Source organism: Rutidosis leptorrhynchoides, chromosome 3 (assembly GCF_046630445.1).
Source record: "Rutidosis leptorrhynchoides isolate AG116_Rl617_1_P2 chromosome 3, CSIRO_AGI_Rlap_v1, whole genome shotgun sequence".
Lineage (NCBI taxonomy): Eukaryota > Viridiplantae > Streptophyta > Magnoliopsida > Asterales > Asteraceae > Rutidosis > Rutidosis leptorrhynchoides.
The window spans coordinates 329,844,114-329,853,761 of record NC_092335.1 but is presented as its reverse complement, the minus strand read 5'-3'; the positions used below and the strand labels follow the sequence as shown (position 1 = coordinate 329,853,761).

The 9,648-nt window shown below is 33.5% G+C and overlaps 3 long non-coding RNA genes across 3 annotated transcripts; 2 read left to right on the top strand and 1 right to left on the bottom strand.

The window, feature by feature from the left end:
• Positions 1–291: 291 nt before the first annotated feature.
• LOC139902807 (uncharacterized) lies at positions 292–2,904 on the bottom strand. The gene is made up of 2 exons (XR_011777711.1): positions 2,311–2,904; positions 292–521 (listed from the first exon to the last, which is right to left on the bottom strand). It is a non-coding gene; the product is annotated as an uncharacterized lncRNA (long non-coding RNA).
• Positions 974–2,983, top strand: LOC139902808 (uncharacterized). The gene is made up of 3 exons (XR_011777712.1): positions 974–1,555; positions 1,669–1,781; positions 1,956–2,983. It is a non-coding gene; the product is annotated as an uncharacterized lncRNA (long non-coding RNA).
• A 3,426-nt stretch (positions 2,984–6,409) lies between these two features.
• LOC139897508 (uncharacterized) lies at positions 6,410–9,284 on the top strand. Its single transcript, XR_011776604.1, has 3 exons — positions 6,410–6,841; positions 6,957–8,271; positions 8,377–9,284. It is a non-coding gene; the product is annotated as an uncharacterized lncRNA (long non-coding RNA).
• Positions 9,285–9,648: the final 364 nt, after the last annotated feature.

Genomic DNA, 9,648 nt, shown 5'->3' with positions numbered 1-9,648 from the left:
TTTTTAATTCCTTTTTACCCTTTTAGGTCTTATCTGCACTCATTTCTTCTTCTCTCTACAAAACCCCACAAAATATTTTAATTGAACATCATCATCATCATCATCAATTTTCAATCCTTTTTATTAATCGATTATCATCAAGTATCAGATCAAATTAGGCAGGCTTCTTAAATCAAGTATTAACTTGGGTTATTGCTGTTGTTTTAAAATCAAAAATTAAGTAACTTAAACATAAACTCATATATTCAGTAACGTAAATTCAATTTTAGTAAACATAAACTCAAATTCAAGTTCAGCAAATGACTATTTTAATGAGTATTTCATAACTTAATAACAAAGTAAACATAAACTTAAATTCAGAAAAGCAACACAATTAATTTGGGTTTTAATACATGAGGAATATCTGGGTTTCAACACCGCTATCGTTAATCACCATCAGTTACCATCATTGATGCCGATCTAGGCACAAAACCCAGATCTATCACTTTCGATGTCGATGCGGCCCTTTCACAACTTTAAAGCTGCAATCAAACAAAAAAGTATAATCGGTCATTAAGATCTAAAAATAAGACATGATTTCTTCACTCCACGTCGTATGTGGTTTTGGAAGAATCGATCATATTTCTTCACAGGTTCCCTCTCCAAGATTCAATTCTGAATCCGGCTTCATTATTGTTGTTAGTGTTATAGCAGCGGTGGTGGTGATTACGGTGTCGGCGGTGGTGGTGGTTACGGTGACAGCCAGTGGTGGAGAAATCTGGAGAAAATATAGACCAAAGGTTTGATATCTATGTGTGATTTAGTTCTAATTGAAGAAATGATGGTTAAAGGGGAATTTAGAAAGATGATATGGTTTCAAGTAATTGGGTGCAGGTAACTAGAGTTAAAGGGGGTTGAGAATATATATATATATATATATATATATATATATATATATATATATATATATATATATATATATATGTGTGTGTGTGTGTGTGTGTGTGTGTGAGATTTAGTTTTATTAAAAGAAAACAAGATTAAAAGGGAGAATATGTATTAAAAAGACGAAAGTACCCTCATGTGCAAATCATGTGAGGCTTAAAAACGTTAAATTTAGACAGATGTTAGGCTGTTGGACCCCCGATGAAACTGTTGCAAACCACAGTGACCCCCCAAGGTGAAAAAAATCTTTTAGACTCCGCTTGTTGTTTCGAACAAACCACAGGGACCCCGGTGCAATTTTGTCATAATAATAGTAAACATTAATAATTGATCATCTTTTGCTTTAAAAATTAATGAGTGTACGAGAGAGTTAGGGTGTTTAGAACTGATTTTCAAGGTGTTTAACTGTTTATAGTTCTACATCGAGAACAGGTTCTATACAGCACCTCCAATGATACTGGGAGAAATATCGCGAACAAGGGTTTTGTCTTAAGCCCTTTTAAATATATAAGTATATATTTAATGCTTAATCATGCTGTTCACTCGATATGCTTCATTTTTCAGACTCGTGGTGCTGCGTGTGAGAATGGTCTACACTAGGCTTGCAGCTATTCATGTCAAATACCATTTGGTCAACATTCATATTACTATTACTAATTTGTTCAACCATGATCGATTTCCTTGTTCATATTGGATTGTAGATGATTTGCTAGACTAATTTAATGTTTTCTTTATTTGGTGCAGGGAGATGACATCTACACATCCAATCTCTATCTGATATCCTGAAGGATGACATCTACGCATTTGGAGTGCTGCTGCTCCTGGAACTTTTGACTGTAAAAGAGCCTTTTTTATGAGTACACCCCACATCTTGATCTTTTGAAATGTATTGTGAGGGGTGGCAATATGGGTTGCAGGGCAGGTTGGGTAACCGATTAAAAGTGGGCCCCAATGCACGTTGACCCACACTTTCTTGTATTAATTAATAATCTATAATAATTTCTTGTATTATTATATTATTATTATTACAGGTGATTTTTTGGTGAAGCAAAAACCAGCAGCCGCCAGCACTCAGCAGAAGCCACCTACGACCTCTAGCAGCCACCGACAACATCATCAGCAGCCGGAGCCACCATCTGCCGTCGGCGTCGCCGGTCAGTCGCCGACCTTCCTAAACTGCCACAACGTCGGGGTTATAACCACCCACGACCTCCGTGAACAACCATCGGCCGCTAGCAACCAATAAAGGCCGCTAGCTTCCGTCGTCCATCCACAGTATCCATAGGCGGCTTTCAGCCACCGGAACCCACAAGTTTCAACATATAAAAACACCAACCACCTGCTCAAAAAGTAACCCCAACCTTAAAACGAAACTGAGAATCATACCTTTGTGTTGTAGAATTCTAACTGGAATTCGTCGCCTACACCACCGACGGAACGAAGACAGCAACGGCGAGGAGAGGAAGAGCTTTAACGAGCAACCAACTATCCCAAAAACCATCGCGTGTACGCAAAAACCCGACCAAAAACCCAGATCCCGATGATAACCCACCGGAATCGCTGCCTGGGAGAAAGAAGAGAGACCGGAGTAACCGACGGCAAACGAAGTCACCAGAAAAGAAGGCGAGGTGGTTGTATTTATTAGCAAAAAGCGATAAGATCCGGACCACCGGCGAGATGCCGGTGGTCGGAAAGTGCATCACCAAGGTGGTTACAAACCGCCAAGTAGAAGTATAGATGACTTGAGAAGAAAAGTGGTGGCGGCGGCTGTGAGGATGAAGATTAGGTCACCGGAGAAGTTTAGGTAGCGTATTTGGATAGAGAGAGAGAAAGTGAGTTTTGGACGGTTCTCTAATAAGAGAATTAATGTGATTACCTATTAATTTTTAAAGATGGTAAGGTTGATGAAGATGGTGAAGGAGAGATGAGAAAGAGACTGGTTATTGACTCTTTATGTGTGTATATGCTTTTGTATTAACAGTATACGATATCGAAGTTTGATTTGTTTATTTATTATTATTATTATTATTTTTTAAACAGAAAAAACTTATTATATCTTGCATTCATCTCTTTTTCAAGTCTGACAAAGTGAAGATCCTCACTTGCCAAACATGCATGTAGCATTGATATGTTGTTGGCTGTGAAAGTTTACTTAAATGTCACTGTTGATACTGAATCATCTTCATCATGTAAGACTTGTCCATAACATATTAATTGTTTGCAGCCATTTGAACTTTCATGAAGAACGTAGTTATTCAGAACCTTTTATTTGTCAAATTATTGACCAAAAGTATGTACGTACTTTGACCAATCCCCTTCCCCTCTTCATATTAAAGCAAACTCAATCAATATTAGCTTGGATTTCAAAAAGCTCCCTCCAGGAAATAATTTCTACCTTAGGATAGCCTTATTTTACAAGATCTAATGGTCTAGATTTATCCTACCTTACATTTGTCTCTTTCCTACTAAGATTTAAAATATTTTACCTTTATGCCCCTAGATATTCATCAACAAGTCAACAACAAACGACTCATGAAACCGTCATATTTTTTCAAAGGTAGAGATTTTTGCTCCTAAATGAAATCTTTTTCATATCTAAGCTTAATATATATTTTTTTACGGCAAAAAATATTTATTATAAACAAATATTTATTAATACAAACACGTATACTAGCATAATTGCTTAACTACAAACACACTCATCATTTATTTATTATTAATACAAAACACACTAGCATAATTGCTTAAATACAAACACACTCGGCATATATTATTATAAATTACATACATAGTTCAAATGCTAATCTTTTGTAACGGCGATTATAGACTAAGTTACATGTAAAGCGGAGATGTTTATGGAGATGTGGAAACCCGAGATGTTTGAGGGGTGTCGTGTACATTCTGAACACCCCAGAAAACATCATTATCACATCTTCAGCGTCTTCCGTGTATTGTGTTGTGATCGTGTTGAACGGAATCGGAATAATTTGCTGTTGTTCGCTGAAGACGAACTCTCCTTGAGAAAAGGCTAGAAAAGATTTATTATTTCCTACCCGGGCCTGGAGACTATACGATCCACCCTCCGGGTGGACCATCACTGTTTTTATATCTTTTTCTAGTGTGACATTGGCAATTAAAGTTGGCGTGAATATAATGGATCCGTTCTTAATTTTCATGTCTTTGATAAGTAAGTCTGCTTGGATATCTTTTATTTTAGGAGGCCAAAATTGTAGAACCACCAAAGATACTATAACGAATGCAACGAAGAGAACCGTAAGAAATATTGCCAATCCCTTCAGAAATATTCGCCTATTTTCGGGTTGTTCGTTATATAGGCCCTGTAAAATACCAAAATATATTATAATTTATCATATATCTAATTAGTTATTTATTTTCTGCCTTTATAGATAAATATAAATGTTTATTAAAAAAAGAAAAAAAAATAATAATAAATGTATATTGGGTAAAGAGTTCCCAGCTGAGAATGTTTGTTTGTAATAAAATTAATTGATCTGTGGATAGCAAAAACATTATACTTAGCTGTTATTAAAAAATATATATACATATATATAAAAAGTCGACGACGGTTCACTGAAATAAGTAAACATTCCGACACCTCATCCAAGTGAATATGGTCATCGGTAACCATATCGATTATAAAACAAAATCTGGAAAGTGGTTACGAAGAAAACGGTTATTTGATCAGCGCACGAGGTTCTTTATTTCGCGGCGGAGATGATTGAGCGTCGGCGACGGACAGCGAAGTTAAAAAGGTTTAAAGATTATGATGATGATTATTATTATTATTATTATTATTATTATTATTATTATTATTATTATTATTATTATTATTATTATTATTATTATTATTATTATAATTAAGAGGTAACAACAACAACAATAATAATAATTAAGAGGTAACTTCCAACTAATTTCCCTTTACAATTCAAAACTTCCGTCCCTAATTTTTAACTGCTATACCCAAGTCCAAAATTTCCCCAAAAAGTCAATGTCTCATTTCCCTTTTATTTATTAAATGAAAATAAAAGGTTTTAAATAACTTTCCAATTTTTCATCGTGTTACAGTTTTCTGTTTTTTTGGATTCAATTACAATTGAAACTTGTGCAGTATCGATCATCTAGTATCTTTGTACCTCTTCATATTTATACGTAATTCTTCTCATAAAGTGAAGGGGTTTCTAACAGTACATGTGTGAACGTTTTACGTGATTAGGATCCTAATCCAAAAACAGAGATGATCGTGATCAAAAATAATATCTTTGACAACAATAACAATACTACAATAAGGGTGCCCAGCAAGAACATATAAACTTGATAATAATTCTTTGAAAATGGTAGTTTAATCCTTCATCACGAGTCAAATCCTTTTTCATTTTCTCAGACATATTAAACGAAATATTATAAATGTCGACTACATTTTCCTCATAGTCACACTTGGGTTTTATAAAAATTAATTATAATTTTATAATTATATATTAAAAGAATACAGTACGAACATGAACAATGAAAAAAGTTGTGATGAAAATGGTGTTGAAGTGATGGGATAGTAGAAAATATGGAGTTATTTAGTTACTTTTATCTTTCATTAAACAAAAAAGGATATGAGACATTGACTTTTTGAAGAGAAATTTTACGTGAAAGTTACGGTTTTGAATTGTAAAGGGAAATTAGTTGGAAGTTACATCTTAATAACAACCATAAGAGTGTCATTAAAAAATTTCTAATAATAATATAAACGATATAAATAGTGGGTCCCGCAGTTATCTCTCCCCACCTCACATTCATTCCAAAAAAAAAAAAACCTACACTCGCCGGTCACCCAAATAATTCTCAATTTTTAACTAAACAAAAATCTAGGCAACAAAATTTGAAAGAGAAAGAATTTTACCGCCAAATATGTGAGTAGGCCAACGGAAGCGGTTAATGGGTCAGACATGTTGTCGATTCAATTGATTGTGGATTGGATTTTTTTTTTATTTTTTTTTGAATCTGGGTTGAATGTATTTTTTTTTTTTTTTAATTTATAACTGGAGGTTGAATATATATATATATATATAATTCGATAGACTAAGTGCACAGAAGCTACTTTAACGAATTGACCTATGAACTACATATGAGATTGAAGCTGCGTTAAGGAATTGTAAATATACAAAATAAGTCGTAGTTTCATTTTTTGATTGAAAAACAATTAACTTTCATATGTAGCTTTTCAGGTAAAAGAGAGTGCTGAAGTGGTTGTTAATTATTAGAAGGACGTATGTTTCACATCTACTCCGTAATTATTACTTTTATTAATTATTAATTAATTAATTAATTAATTAATTATTATTATTATTATTATTATTATTATTATTATTATTACAGGTGATTAATTATTATTATTATTATTATTATTATTATTATTATTATTATATTATTATTATTATTATTATTATTATTATTATTATTATTATTATTATTACAGGTGATTTTTTGATGAAGATGAAGCCATGAAATTGCTTGAATCGAGTTTGATACTGTAACGTCACTGTTTGAGCAGTTTTTTCTATTTTTCTAACTTGGGGGACTAAATGCGTAAAATTTACATATATCGGGTTTAAGCTCCAGATACTATCTGGAATACTCATACTAATTCTATTCCAGAAAACTTTTTGAAAGAAATAGTAAACCCTAGAAACTCAAATTGGAGAAGAAGAAGGTAAATCGGACCCACCAGACTCGATAATTGGATACTCAACTGTCGTTTTCAATTGAATGATGCAGAAAAAGGTTATTTTTGATTTTCTTGTAACTGAAAAGTGAAAACTATCGTGGGCTGGTTAGTTTATCTCACACACAGTTGAAACTCACAGTTGTAAGTTTCCAAATCATCCTAGCAGCTAAAAATACTACGATGGTAAAACCCCCACACTTTTTACTTATAATTATTGTTATTATTATTATTATTAATTATTAATTATTAATTATTAATCACAACTATATCGTTACTGACAAAGGAAACAAATTATCAGGAAAGCCCGAGCTACGATTGATTACTGATTCGTTTGGATTTTCAGAAAATTTGAGTTTTTTAAGGTTTCTGCGAGCATTTTCTTGGTTTTTGAATTCTAATAATTATTCAATAATCGATTTGTATTTATGATTGCTAACCATTGAATGATGGTTCGTTTCAGAATTTGAAATCTGTTAGGTTTTATGATCTATTTGTTGTCGTCATCTAGGTTTTCGTTTTTTGAAAATTTGATAGTTATTTAATCAATTTGCATTGATGGTTGTTTTAATGAGGTAGTTTGGTATTAGGTAATTGTTATTCATCACGTAGTAGTGATTAGTTAACATTGATATGTGGTTATTGATTGACATTGATGGATTATATTTTTGGTATTTGGAAAATGTTAGTGTTTATGATAATAATGCATTGATGATGGATCACCATTGATTAAATGAAATAGCTTAATATTAGGATATTCTTAGGGGTTTATGATAGTTGCAATCAATTTTTAGGTTTTTTGTATTTTAGATATTAAAATTACCTTTGACAGTGAATGTATGAACTTATGAATTATAACCAGTTCATTAGAATCTCCTCATTGGCAGTCAGCGAACAAACTTAATCTTGTGTCGTCTCAGTTGCTTTTTTTTTTGGTTTTCTATTATATTAATAACGAAAAAAGTTTGCCACCAATTTTAATCTTAATGTTAACCCTGTCAGCACAAATTGTTACCTGTTATAGATGGTGTGTGTCATCTTAAACAGTCTAAATATAATACATGTTAGATGTGATTTTCATGCACACCACAAACAGTAACCAAACTTCATATCTGTCTTTTTAGTTAGTAATATATGTTTGTCAACTATTAATTACCTTTCTATGATGTCAAAATAATGGTGGTTAGAACGGCGAGAGGTGTGATGGAAGATGGTGACGTGGCAGGAGTTGAAGGGAGGTTGAGACGGTGGGTGGATAGGAGGTTGAAGGATTCGTTTCCGGTGGCGGTGGTGGAACGATTGACCCGAATAGGATTGGAGTGTGTTGACGAGGATCCGAATTAGACTTGCTAATCACCCAAAACCTGTGCTACGCCGTGCGTTTCCGTCGCCCTAAATCGGATAGGATTTGTGTTTTTGTAACTTCTCATGTTGGTTGTACGTAAAAATATTGCCCCAAATCATAAGTTCAGTTGTATACACAAAAAAGATGTTCTAATTCCCAAGTTCAGTTGTATGTGCTTGTCTCTAACTTTCAAAATCGTTGTAGAAAGTTAAAAAAGACCAGAGAGCAGTGAAGGGTCACCATCTATCTCTTCCAATTAGTATGGCCAGAGGTAAGCCCTAATATAATTATTATTATAATTATAATATGCACTAATAATAATTGCATGAAGTTATTGAATACTAATCACCATATTATATGTTATATTACAATACAGATAGTTCATCTACAGTCCTTGAGGAAAGCCCGGAAGTATCGCTTATCAGCTCACCCTGTTACTTACCTAAAACATGTAGCTCCAGTCTGTAATAAAGTTGTGAGATTGAATAAAAGAAGAAGTTTTGCTAAGAAAAACAGAGTGCCATTAGGTGCGAAGTTATACACTGTGGCTGAACTGGAGTTAGCTACAAATAGGTTTTGATAGAAATAATTTTCTAGGAGAAGGATGATCTATAGGCACTGTGTACAGAGCCGAGCCGAGTTCCCTGATGGCCAGATACATTTTTGACACTGTTTTCATCAAAAAGGTAGCTAAGTCGGCAGGTTGGGAAGATAAGGATACAGGTCAAAATGGGTACGGTTGGGTTTACCGGAACACTTCTTATCAATGTATGCTTTGGGACTTAGGGGTGACAACTTCTTACAAGGGATAAGGGTCAAAATAATAATCACGTTTTTAGTGGTACAGGGAAATAGGTTGAATGGGTTAAAAGTATGCTTTGGGACTTAGGGGTGACAACTTTCAACTTATTTAAACCATTTTTCTTATTTAGCTTTAGATAATGTCTGGGTACTGCGTAGAACAGGGACACAACATATGGAGTGCGTCCCGTTTAAGGCATCCTAACATCATAACACTTCATGGGTATTGCGTAGAACCAGGGACAACATATGGTTGGTTGTATATGAATATGTAAGAAATCTGTCTCTTGATTATGCTTTGCATTCGGAAATATACATGCCTTTATCTTGGGGACTTCGCCTTCGAATTGCTCTTGGAATAGCTCGAGCTGTGAAGTATCTCATCTCATACTCATTAATTCCAAATTTTCTTTATATATGTCTCGTAAAAGCAAAATTATTATTATTTTCTTTATCATTGTTTTTACTTTAATATGATCTATTTCAGCTACTTGCACTCCATATGTGTGCCTTCTATTGTTTTTTTTTTTTTTTTTTTTTTACTTGATGAAGATTTAACTCCTCGCATCTCTGACTGCGGTCTAGCTGTTTTGAAGCCCCTAACAATCAACACTGCTATATCCGAGGTACATGCATAGTTGTTAGACGTGTTATATTCAACCTATTTTACTAAAGATTTAAAAATGGTTTGTGTCGGGTAGTTTTTATCTTTATGGAGTTAAACAAAAAATAGCTAAAAGGAAAATGGATCAAATGGGTCGAACAAGTTAAAAGTCCCTCAAAGTCTGTTTACAATGCATACAATCAGCTTGATAGTTCTATTCACAGTAGTAGATCATTATCGTAA